Here is a 10,608-nt window from a genome sequence, read left to right as displayed (position 1 = left end):
CAAAATTTACGGAAAATGATCCAGCAGAGAAATAATTAAAAGAATTATCATCGAGTAGTTTTATTTTTAAATAAGAAATAAGTTACTTAGAAAATAATTTTAGTAGTGCACTGGAGGCTTCCTTAATTTTAATTAGTGCTTTCAGTAGCGCTCTGGAGGCCTCCTGGGGGTCTACACATTTTAAAAAGTTTAATTGAAAATTATATATTTATATCATTAATTGATAAATAATAGATAAATTTAATTTTTCAAGTGCAATAAAATGTACATAACATAAAATAAATCCAAGGTAAGTTTTAGATTCAATTTAAATTAAGTTTTTATACTTTGTAAAGTTTATAAAAGTGCACTTTGAAAAATAATAGAGTTCAAATTTAATCTTGTACCTTAATGTTTAAAGTTTATAAAAGATGTATTGTCTAACCATTTTTATGCCTTGCAAGAAATGCTCTTCTAACTTGTATCAATAACGTTTAAGGAAAACACTCAAATACAGAAACTAACTCACATAAACTACAAACACTACAAAGTAAAACAAAAGATGGAAGGGATAATACATGAACACAAGGAAACTGAAACTGCTAGAAATCTTATAAACTCTGCCTCCCTTCCCTCCCCCCACCTCACCCACAAAAAATGACCTCAGCCTCTGCTGATACCACACAAAATAGTTGTGAAAGAGCAAGGAGGATGAAAGGACCAACGAGAAAAAGTACTAACCAGACCTTGGGGAAGCTTATTATCATCCAAATTTCCAAATGAAGATCAATGGTCGTTGCTAGTGAGAAATCAATGGTAAGCAGCTGTTGCAATAACGCAAGGTCATTTGCAAAGTTTATTAGAAAAGGGTGGAGAGTACTGAAAATCTGAGAAGACTTGTCATCCAGACTCTAGGGAACACCACCAGCTATTGTCAGTAAGAGGACCTGTGTGAGAAGTCCTAGTATGCAAAAAGAAAAATAATAATAATAAAGTACAACATCACCATACTTCAGAAGTCAGTTCTGCTTGGCACAGCAAACATCTTAAAGTAAGTGCTTTCCATCTAATTGACTCTTTAACTATGCTCACTAATTTTGGTGTAAAAGCCCACTTTTGAGTGAAAAAAAGCGGTGTAAAACATTGTGAAGTTAACGAATATAATAATAAAAATAATGATAATGATACTAATGAGAAAGCTATGAAGATACCGACAGAAAATTGTTTTTGTTGCAAAAGTAGACTGTGAAAATATAGGTTAGAGATCCAGATGCAAATTTTGGTTCGCATTCAAGGCCATCATCATCATCATCATCATCATCATCATCATCATCATTTTACCGTCCGTTTTACATATTGGCTTGTGTTGGACGGCTTTTAGTAAATTGACTTTTAAACTTATACCGGGTCAGGTTTCTTTGGAAGTTATTTCTTTAATAAAGGCAAGATTATTATAGGCTGGAAACGCTAACCAAGTATGGTAATAGAAAACCAACGTTTTCCTTGAGGCACCATCTCCAGGTGATATCTCACTTGCCATTAAATCGGTGGATAAATTTTAAAAATAAACATTTGGCTTTGCTGTTTGAAAAAAGAATTTGTATTTAATTAATTGTGTATGCAATAAATTATTTACAATCGGTGTTCTGGTCTTAATAACGATTGGGGTTCTATCAAGTATGTTTAACTCCACAGCGTGAATGCGGTATTGTGGTGATAGTGGTCGGCTAAGAGTAATCTCAAAGTATCATAGACAGATATGACAGAAAAAAATAGACAGCCATAGAAACAGTTTATTTCAATAAATATATATTTTATAGAACAAAATCAAATATAGATGGTCACAAATTTAATAATTACTACTTGGTTGACATTATCATTGCTGTTTTTAATGCTAGGGCCCTTCTAGGCATGGCATTGATCAGTTGACTAATATCATCTCGAGGAATTTCTGTCCATGTCTGATGCAAAAATGCTAAAAGTTAAAGCTTAGCAGATGGCTTCTTTTTCTTTTTACAAAGATTCCAGTCTAATATGCTCCAAAGTTTTCAATTGGGTTCATATCTGGGGACTGACTTGGCCATGGAAGTTTATTAATCCCATTTGGGCTCAACCAATGTTGTGTCGCCCTTGTAGAGTGACAAGGAGCTCCGTCTTCCATAAATAAGGAGTTAACTTGGTTCATTTGAAAATATTGGCAGGAGTCCTCCATGTAATATTGAAACATATTTAACAGAATTGGTGTTTCCTTCGCACTCTGCCAGGTCCGAGCAACCATCACTGCAAATTGCACCCCATATCATAACTGAGAAACCCCCATGTTTCAATGTTCACTGCATTTTTTTAATTTAAACTTTTGCTGAGGGAGCTTCCATACCCACACTCTTCTACTGTTGGGAAACAATGCAAATCGTGACTCATCAGAGAAAATGACATTGGTCCAAAGGTCATAGGTCTCTCCCCCATCTCATGAGCCTAATCTTTTCTGCGCTTGATATTGGCAGGATGAAGAAGAGGTTTCCTTTTTACAGCTCTACCATAGTAGCTTAGCTCGTGAAGATACCTGACAATTGTACTGGGACTGACACCAACTTCTCTTACAATGTCAGAGGCTTTGCACCAAGGGTCTTCTATATTTCTTTTCACAAGACGCAAGGTTCTTTCTGATTGGCTGGGGCAACTTGGATGAGGTTTTGTGCACTCTTTATCTTCTCTTGTGAATTGTACGATCACTCTATTAACAGTAGAATGGGGTATTGAAAGATTTTCTGCTATTTTGTGGAGATTAAGACCACCTTCACGTTGACCCATGATTTGTCAATGTTGTTAAATGCAATTTTAATGAAATACTCTAAGTTATTTCAGCACTATTCTTATCTGTAAATATAAATAAGCATTCATTAATTCTTAGAAAGATATTTATCTTAGTGTCTATTCTTTTCTGTAATATCTGTGTAGATTATTAGGAATACCCTCGACCCCCCAACACCAAAGTTAACAGGGCTTCATGCCTAAGTTTAATGTTGATTCTTATTATTTTAATGTACACATTATTGTAATATTGTATTAATATGATGTCCAATAAACTAAATATATAAGATCATAGTGTAGTATGTGTTCTGATGATACACTCAAGTCAATTTGTCCTTAGTTAATGGAGATGAGACCTTTCTATACTATGGCAACGTTTATTTTTGCCTACTTCCAAATTGCCCCTTTTGGGGAGCTGGTTTCCTCTACATTAAAAACGACCTTGTGTTACATATTGTTCTCGTGGGGAAGCAATTAGATAGCAGTAGGTGTTCTGGCATTTAATAATCCAAAAGTTGTATATTTGACACAAAAAGAGTAAACCAACCTTGTATTACATTTGTACATAGTTATACTCTTTGTTTTATTCAGTTTTGGTCTTAATAAAGATAGCCGTTATCCAGTTGAGCTATTAATAAATTTGCATCAACCGACATATCCATGGCATAATGGTTACACTGTTCACTAATAACCCAGAAGACCCAGGTTCAACTTTTAGTCATCATACCAAAGATTTAAAAGTCAGGATTGATCATCTCTTGTTAAACAATCAGCATCAGCATCGTAAGGTGAGAATAAAGGGTAAGTGGAAAATTACAGGGGAAATACTGACACACCTCTACACATCATTGACAATGCTCAGTCTTTTCTATAAATACTATTACGGAATATGTTCTTCAGAATTATCTGATCTATCTCCTGCTTCCTTTGTTCCAGCTTGTTTAGCGTGTTGGTCTAGTAGTCTCCATCAATTTTCTGTTTTAATACCTCATTGTAACACAGCTTCTGATTCCAGTAGCCTCCTTCCAACAACTGCAAAGTTATAGAACTATCTTCCTGCTGTCTGTTTGCCTCCTATCAAGACTAAAGTCAACAAGCATCTCCAGTCTTTGCGATAATTATTTTCCGTTTTTGTTAGCGAAGCAAGTGGCTTCGTGCTTTGTCTTGAGCGATTTCCATGTAAAAAAAAAAGGAATAGGGAACCTTAAAAAATGAAGCAACCTTAGTCAAAGATGACCACAGTCAATCCATTTATTTAAAAAAATATTTATTGCATTTTCACCCCAAACAAGGAACAGTGCCGCTTTGATGTAGAGGACTACTATCTGGAACATAAATTGCAGGGATACTATGTAGGGAGTTGAGCAACAAGATATCTATTTACATTATATTTGAACTTCTGCATGTCAGTACAGTCAGAAAAACAGGAACATAAGAAATTTCACCTTGAATGATTGGTTGCCAAAGTAAGTAGATTCAAATTTTAACCTTTAGATAACTGGTATAGCATAAGAGGAAGAATAAGGTATAGTAGAGTTGTTCTCTGAGCTCAAAATTATTGGAGTGAGAAATTTTAAATTGCAAAAGATCTATTGAAAATGGAAAATAAAGGCGATGCAATACTGATTGTAGAGACTCATAAAGGGCTCATAATTTTACTGGTTTCTTGGAAAGAACAAAATTAATACGAAAATTAATGCTCATGTCGATTTCTCAGCTTAAGACAGTGTTATTCTAAACTAGAGTTCAAGGAAAATGACTGAAGAACGGTTTCAAGATTACAGTGCGTTTAGACAAAGTCTAGCAGTTCTGAGGAAGAAACTATTAGAGAAGAAAGCTTTCTTGCATCTGGAGATTTCTATTGTGTAGGGGTGGGATTTTGCTGCTTGTCGGGTTTGTCGGGGGTATTTACGTCGAGGAGGTATAAGGGCTTGTAGTTCATCAAAGCATCTACTATTAAAATACTTGTAAAACAGGCAGAGGGATGCAAACATTTTGTCAATGGGACAGAGGTTGGAGCCTAGCTGGCAGTTCGGTACTTATTAGGTTAGCGACTCTCTTTTGAACCCTGTCCAGTAGTGAGTGACTAGTAGCAGATGTACCAACTTAAATGTGACAACAATGTACTCCATACATGGGCGAATGGTAGTCTTATACAGGTATAGGATACTTTGAGGTGTAAGTAACTTTCTAGCACGGTAGAAACAGCCCACTTTCCTCATCGCAGCCATAGCAATGCTCTCAATGTATCTGTTCCAACTCATGTTCCCTGCGAACGTTAAGTCGAGGAGTTTGAAAGAAGTACTTTCAGGTAATGCATGTTTAGCCATAGCTGTAGATGCTTAAGAAGGTTTCTTGTAATTATTAAAGGAAACAAGCTTAATCTTGGCAGCATTGAAGCAGCATTGAATGTTACCATCCAGTTTTGTCTCCATTCCACTACAGACTGGTGGTCTTCCTCTATGGTTTCCGCCATTGCCTTGGATATGTGTTCATTCGTTCCCCCACCCCCCATGCCGGTTATAGGGTGTTTTTTTTTTTTTAATTATTAACAGACAGGTTCTGAGCTTTTTCCTTGTATACAACAGATTTCAAACCATGTAATTATGAAAAGCTTTAATGTCCGTGGGATGGTCTGTGGTATTGCTATTACAGTCGAATTTAGATGAAGAGAAGTCCTAGAACGTTTTAGGAGTGAGGTCTCTCTCTCTCTCTCTCTCTCTCTCTCTCTCTCTCTCTCTCTCTCTCTCAATACTTGATCCTCACAACTAAAATAAATTTGAAGAGCGTTTTAAAAGTTCAGTAAAGCTGGTGATGTTGGTGAAGAGTATTTAAAATTTCGCCAGTCACGTTTCCTCTTTTATAACGACATCAGATGATATTCTTAACTAAAAGAGCTACATGACGTCGTATGGGATCCTAATTTCCATAAAATATCTAAATTACATAAACTAAAAACATATATCTTATATTGTAATTTGAAATATCTCAGCTCGTTTTAGAACAAAATCAGACTAAAAATAATTAAGCACTAGATGAGACTTGAACTCACAAACTCTGTCTTTAAAAATGGCAGACTAACCGATTGACTCACAGCAGCAGTTACGAAATTATGACGATATTTACTCAATGTGACAACGAGATGTTTTATCTGTCTAAGCTATTTATGTCACCGAAATAAAGGAAATATCGTATTTACTTTATGTATAAGATAATTACCATAGTGAATGAAAATAAATTAATAAATGCTAAAATTAACACTGCGAAAAATACTTGCTATAATAAAACTTCAAATAGGAAAGAAAATTTAAAAAAATAAAATAAGATTGTAAGTTTACTGTTTATATTCTTTAAAAAAAAAATAAATAAAAACATTTAAAAAGTTTTTAAAAAAAAACGAACTTCATCTTACTTGCACAGCTGTGTTTTATGAGTGTCTATCTTACTGGTTTCTTCGAAAGACAAAATCAATACAAAAAATCGATGCTTGTGTCGACATCTCAGATTAAGATTCCTATTTTGAGATTGAGTACAAGGAAAGTAATTGAAGGGTGGTTTAAAGATTACAGTTGAGACAGCATATGAAAGACGGGTCTATGACAGTGCTAAAAATATTTTAAACGTTGACGAGAAGTCCCTTAGATTGTGAACCCTAAGCTTAAACCTGCCAAGACTATAGATTAATAGGAAACTATCCTCTTGAACTGAACTATTTCTCAAATAAGTCTGATGCCGTTTCAAAGGTCTGCGACAGATAATGAAGACTCAAGCATTAAGACTTCATTCTTCAATCTGATTTACATAAGGAATTTCACCTTGAATGATTGGTTGCAAAAGTAAGTAGATTCAAATTTTAACCTTTAGATAACTGGTATAGCATAAGAGGAAGAATAAGGTATAGTAGAGTTGTTCTCTGAGCTCAAAATTATTGGAGTGAGAAGTTTTAAATTGCAAAAGATCTATTGAAAATGGAAAATAAAGGCGATGCAATACTGATTGTAGAGACTCATAAAGGGCTCATAATTTTACTGGTTTCTTGGAAAGAACAAAATTAATACGAAAATTAATGCTCATGTCGATTTCTCAGCTTAAGACAGTATTATTCTAAACTAGAGTTCAAGGAAAATGACTGAAGAACGGTTTCAAGATTACAGTGCGTTTAGACAGTATATTTAAGAAGAGTCTATAACGGTGTCCAAAATATTATAAACCTTGACTGGAATCTTTTTTGATTTTGAGGTCCTGCCAATAATGGACTATCCTCTTGAACTGAATCGATGAAGTTTTTTTAGTCCCAAAGTAAATCTGTTTGCCGAATTTTAGGGTCAGCAGCAGAGAGAGAACAGACTTGAGGATTTAGACATTACCTTTCAATCTGATCTAGTTTAGAAATGAGACTTGAACCTTTGATTTGAAATAGGTCACTCTTCCCCTCTTTCCCACTGTCACTGATGACCAAACAGAGTTGATTCAAATTTTTAAATCAAGGCGAGTGACATAGCATAAGAGGGAGGGGGGCATAGCAAAGTTTTTCTGTAGGCACAAAGTTATTAAAATGCAAGATTTCCATTTGCAAAAAATTCTTTTGAATGCAAGAAAATTATGTACGCTTTAGTGGGGAGAATATACAGATCTACAGTTATACAGCTTCAGTTTCTATTGCAAGTAGTCTTCAAGTACATTTGCTCGCTCCCCCCCCCCTCCGTATTCTTCGGTGTAAAAATATATTCTTTTAAATTCCCTCCTCAGTTTTGCCATCATGCCAGACTCTCTATGGTCACTTTCTGTGATACCGAGTAGTCGCCAAGCTCCTGCCAGCGCTTGTGGAAAAGGCATGCTCCCAGTTCCGGACCCGTATCGAGCGGTGATAGAAATTGAAGGCTACTACATTGAATAGAAGTCAGCTCTACTACATAATCAAGTTACCTGAGTTGATTTTTTTCAATAAAAGTTTTAAAATAAAGCTGTAGTGTCGTTTTCTTTAGGGCAACACTTTTATTGTTCCACGCTGTACAGATACATTTCTGCATTTTATGAAGAACCCTTGAATGGGGAAGCAATTCATCAGACGAAAATATGGCAACTGATCTGATAGTAAGTTTGTAGAGATAGAAAATAGTTTCAATTGCGAGAACATGTTTGGAGCGATGAAGAGGACCGACTTTATGCGTAGCAGTATTCTCTATTTCTTTTCATTACTGTTGCAAATCACTTTGCATTATTGTAACAGCCGTTTATCATTGATTTTTCACTGATAATGACTATTGGTTTTCTTTAGAATTTGAATCACACTGAGCCTCCATAAGGTTTCCAGAGCTTTCTACAAAGGTACTTCTGCGGTTTACGGACCATGGTATTTTTTAGATATGCTTTTCAAGTTAAATTTAATTTTTATGGTATCTTTTGTTTATTAAATTGATAGGTGAAAATACAGAATAGTTAACAAATACCCCCTCCCTATGATAAGAATGGGTTTCTAAATGATAACACTGTTATTTCAACACGGTCAATAAACTGCAAAGGTACTTTACAACTTTCCAATGGAGATTTGGATAATACTCTTCCTCCTCAGCCTTTCCATACTTCATGATAACCTTTGTGTGTTATGTATCGAGATTGGTGCCACCATTTTCTTTGCGGGGTGGGGTAGCAGTAGGTTATAAGATTTCTGGCAGTTTTAGTTTCCTCAAATTCATTTCTATGTATTTGCTGATTATGTCGGTTGGTTTCTGCACTTGAAGATTTTCTTTAATATTATGGCGTTTTTTAATTAGTTCCATGGGTTGTATGGGGGGGGGGATCTCGATTTTGATTCTAATTTCTCTTAGGTTTTTTGCCAGTATTTTTTATTGTTCCTAGTACTCAGACATTTATTGATACTACTATATTGTTTTCATGTTTCATATTCCTTTTAGTTCTCTGGACCAAACCAAACGTGAATATTTGAAAATATAAAGAACTTGAAAGATAAAAAATTTTTCCAAAATTACTGGATTCAGCATTAAATAATACGAAAAGGGTTGATGTACTATAAAACAAAACAACCAATCAGCTTTCTGAAAAACTCCATGTGTTTTTTTGTATTTTTTGTGTTTGTTTTTTTGTGTTTTTTTATTTTGTATTTTTTGTTTTTTTTTGGGGGGGGAAGGTTCTTCTTTGACTTTCATTTTGTTAAATCCACAATTTGGCAAGTTTTTTCCTTCCTGTTATCACATCCTGTCTCCTTGCTTCGATGCATTTGTCTCAGACTATTTTGTGTTTTTCATTTTCCAATATTGTCTCCGGTTAGTGTGTGTGTGTGTGTGTGTGTGTGTGTGTGTGTGTGTGTGTGTGTGTGTGTGTGCGCGCGCGCACGCGCGTGCGCGCACACCATTTATCTGCATCTTTAGAAGGCAGACGTTTTCATAATTTCCAGAGGACTGTCTACCCCACACATTCGTGCCTGCTTTTGTAATTCTTTTTAGCTAATTTATTGTGTTCATCTATTATGTAATTAACTGTTTCGCCTCTTTGTCCAAAGTGTACATTTACTAATTCCCTAACTTTTGTCTATTTTGGCTTTTAAATGATCAATTCAAATCACATTGTTTTGTTCAGCTATCGATAGCAATTCTCTTTTTTTGTTCAGGTGTCCTTTTCATAGCCATGACCATATGTTTCTGCGCATATTTTCTTTAATTAGTTTTATAAATCGACCTTGCATCTGCTTATCTTCCCTTTTTGCTTCTGCTCCATTTTGTTTCCTGTTCTTCGCTTCTCTTTGTCAGTGCTCTTTTTCCTTCTCTCCTTTTTACATAAACTTGATCAGTATCACATTGTTTTATTCAGCTATTAATAGCAGCTCTCTTTTTCTTTCCAAGTGTCCTTTTCGTAGCCATGAGTTGGTCAGTATCATCATAATTACTAACTAATTGCCTTGTACAGTTAGTTAGTAATAAGTTTCCTAGTTCTTTGATCCAGCTGTATGAATTCTTCTTTTGTCCAGCCTATGAAGGGTCTAGAATATTTACCAACGATTCTACTCAGATGTATATTACTTTTATTACGTTTCTACTATATAACTTAATTTCGTTTTTTTTTTATTACATTTTCACAACAAACAAAGCACATTGCCACTTTGTTGTAAGGGGGCTACTATCAGGGACATAAGCATCAGGGGTACTGTGTAGGAAGTTAGGCAGCAAGATGTCGGTTCACGTTGCAGTTGAACTTCTGCATGCCAGTACAGTCGGGGAAGCAGGTACCCGGAAGGGAATTCCAAAGTCTAGCTGTTCTGGAGAAGAAACTATTAGAGTAAAAGGCTCTCTTGAATCTAGGGATCTCTACTGTGAAGGGGTGGGATTTAGCTGCTTGTCGGGTTTGTCGGGGGTATTTACGTCGAGGGGGCACAATGCTTGCAGTTCACCAGAGCATTCACCGTTAAAGTACTTGTAGAACAGGCAGAGGGATGCAACATTTTGTCGATGGGGCAAAGGCTGAAGTTTGGCTGACAGTTCAGGACCTATCAGATTGGCGACTTTCTTTGGAAACTTGTCTAGGAGCGAGAGACTAGTGGCAGATGCACCAGCCCAAATATGACAATACTCCATACATAGGCGAATTGTGGTCTTATAGAGGTATAGGATACTTTCAGGCATTAATAGCTTTCTAGCACGGTAGAGAGAACCCACCTTCTTTGCAGCGGTCCTGGCAATGTTCTCAGTGTAATTGTTCCAACTCATGTTTCCTGTGAACGTGGTCTTCCTCTAGCGTTTCTGCCATTTCTTTAGATATGTGTTCATTTGTTTTCCTGTCATGTCTGTTATAGAGTGTGGTGTC

The 10,608-nt window shown here is 35.7% G+C and overlaps 1 protein-coding gene across 5 annotated transcripts in view; it reads left to right on the top strand.

Moving 5' to 3' along the window:
- Nucleotides 1–10,608, top strand: part of LOC145254880 (uncharacterized) — an 814,065-nt gene that overhangs the window by 699,826 nt on the left and 103,631 nt on the right. Inside the window, exon 6 of one of the 5 annotated variants that reach the window (XR_013863831.1) lies at nucleotides 8,706–8,729. The exons of the other annotated variants lie outside the window; for them this stretch is intronic. The gene's annotated coding sequence lies outside the window, so the exon portion shown is untranslated. Of the gene's footprint in view, nucleotides 1–8,705; nucleotides 8,730–10,608 lie in introns of those variants that run through there. 5 annotated transcript variants of the gene reach the window in all.

The sequence above is a fragment of the Euprymna scolopes genome, chromosome 3 (assembly GCF_053919585.1).
Source record: "Euprymna scolopes isolate OS-2025 chromosome 3, ASM5391958v1, whole genome shotgun sequence".
In the NCBI taxonomy this organism is placed as follows: Eukaryota; Metazoa; Mollusca; class Cephalopoda; order Sepiida; family Sepiolidae; genus Euprymna; species Euprymna scolopes.
This window is presented reverse-complemented; position numbering and strand designations above follow the sequence as displayed.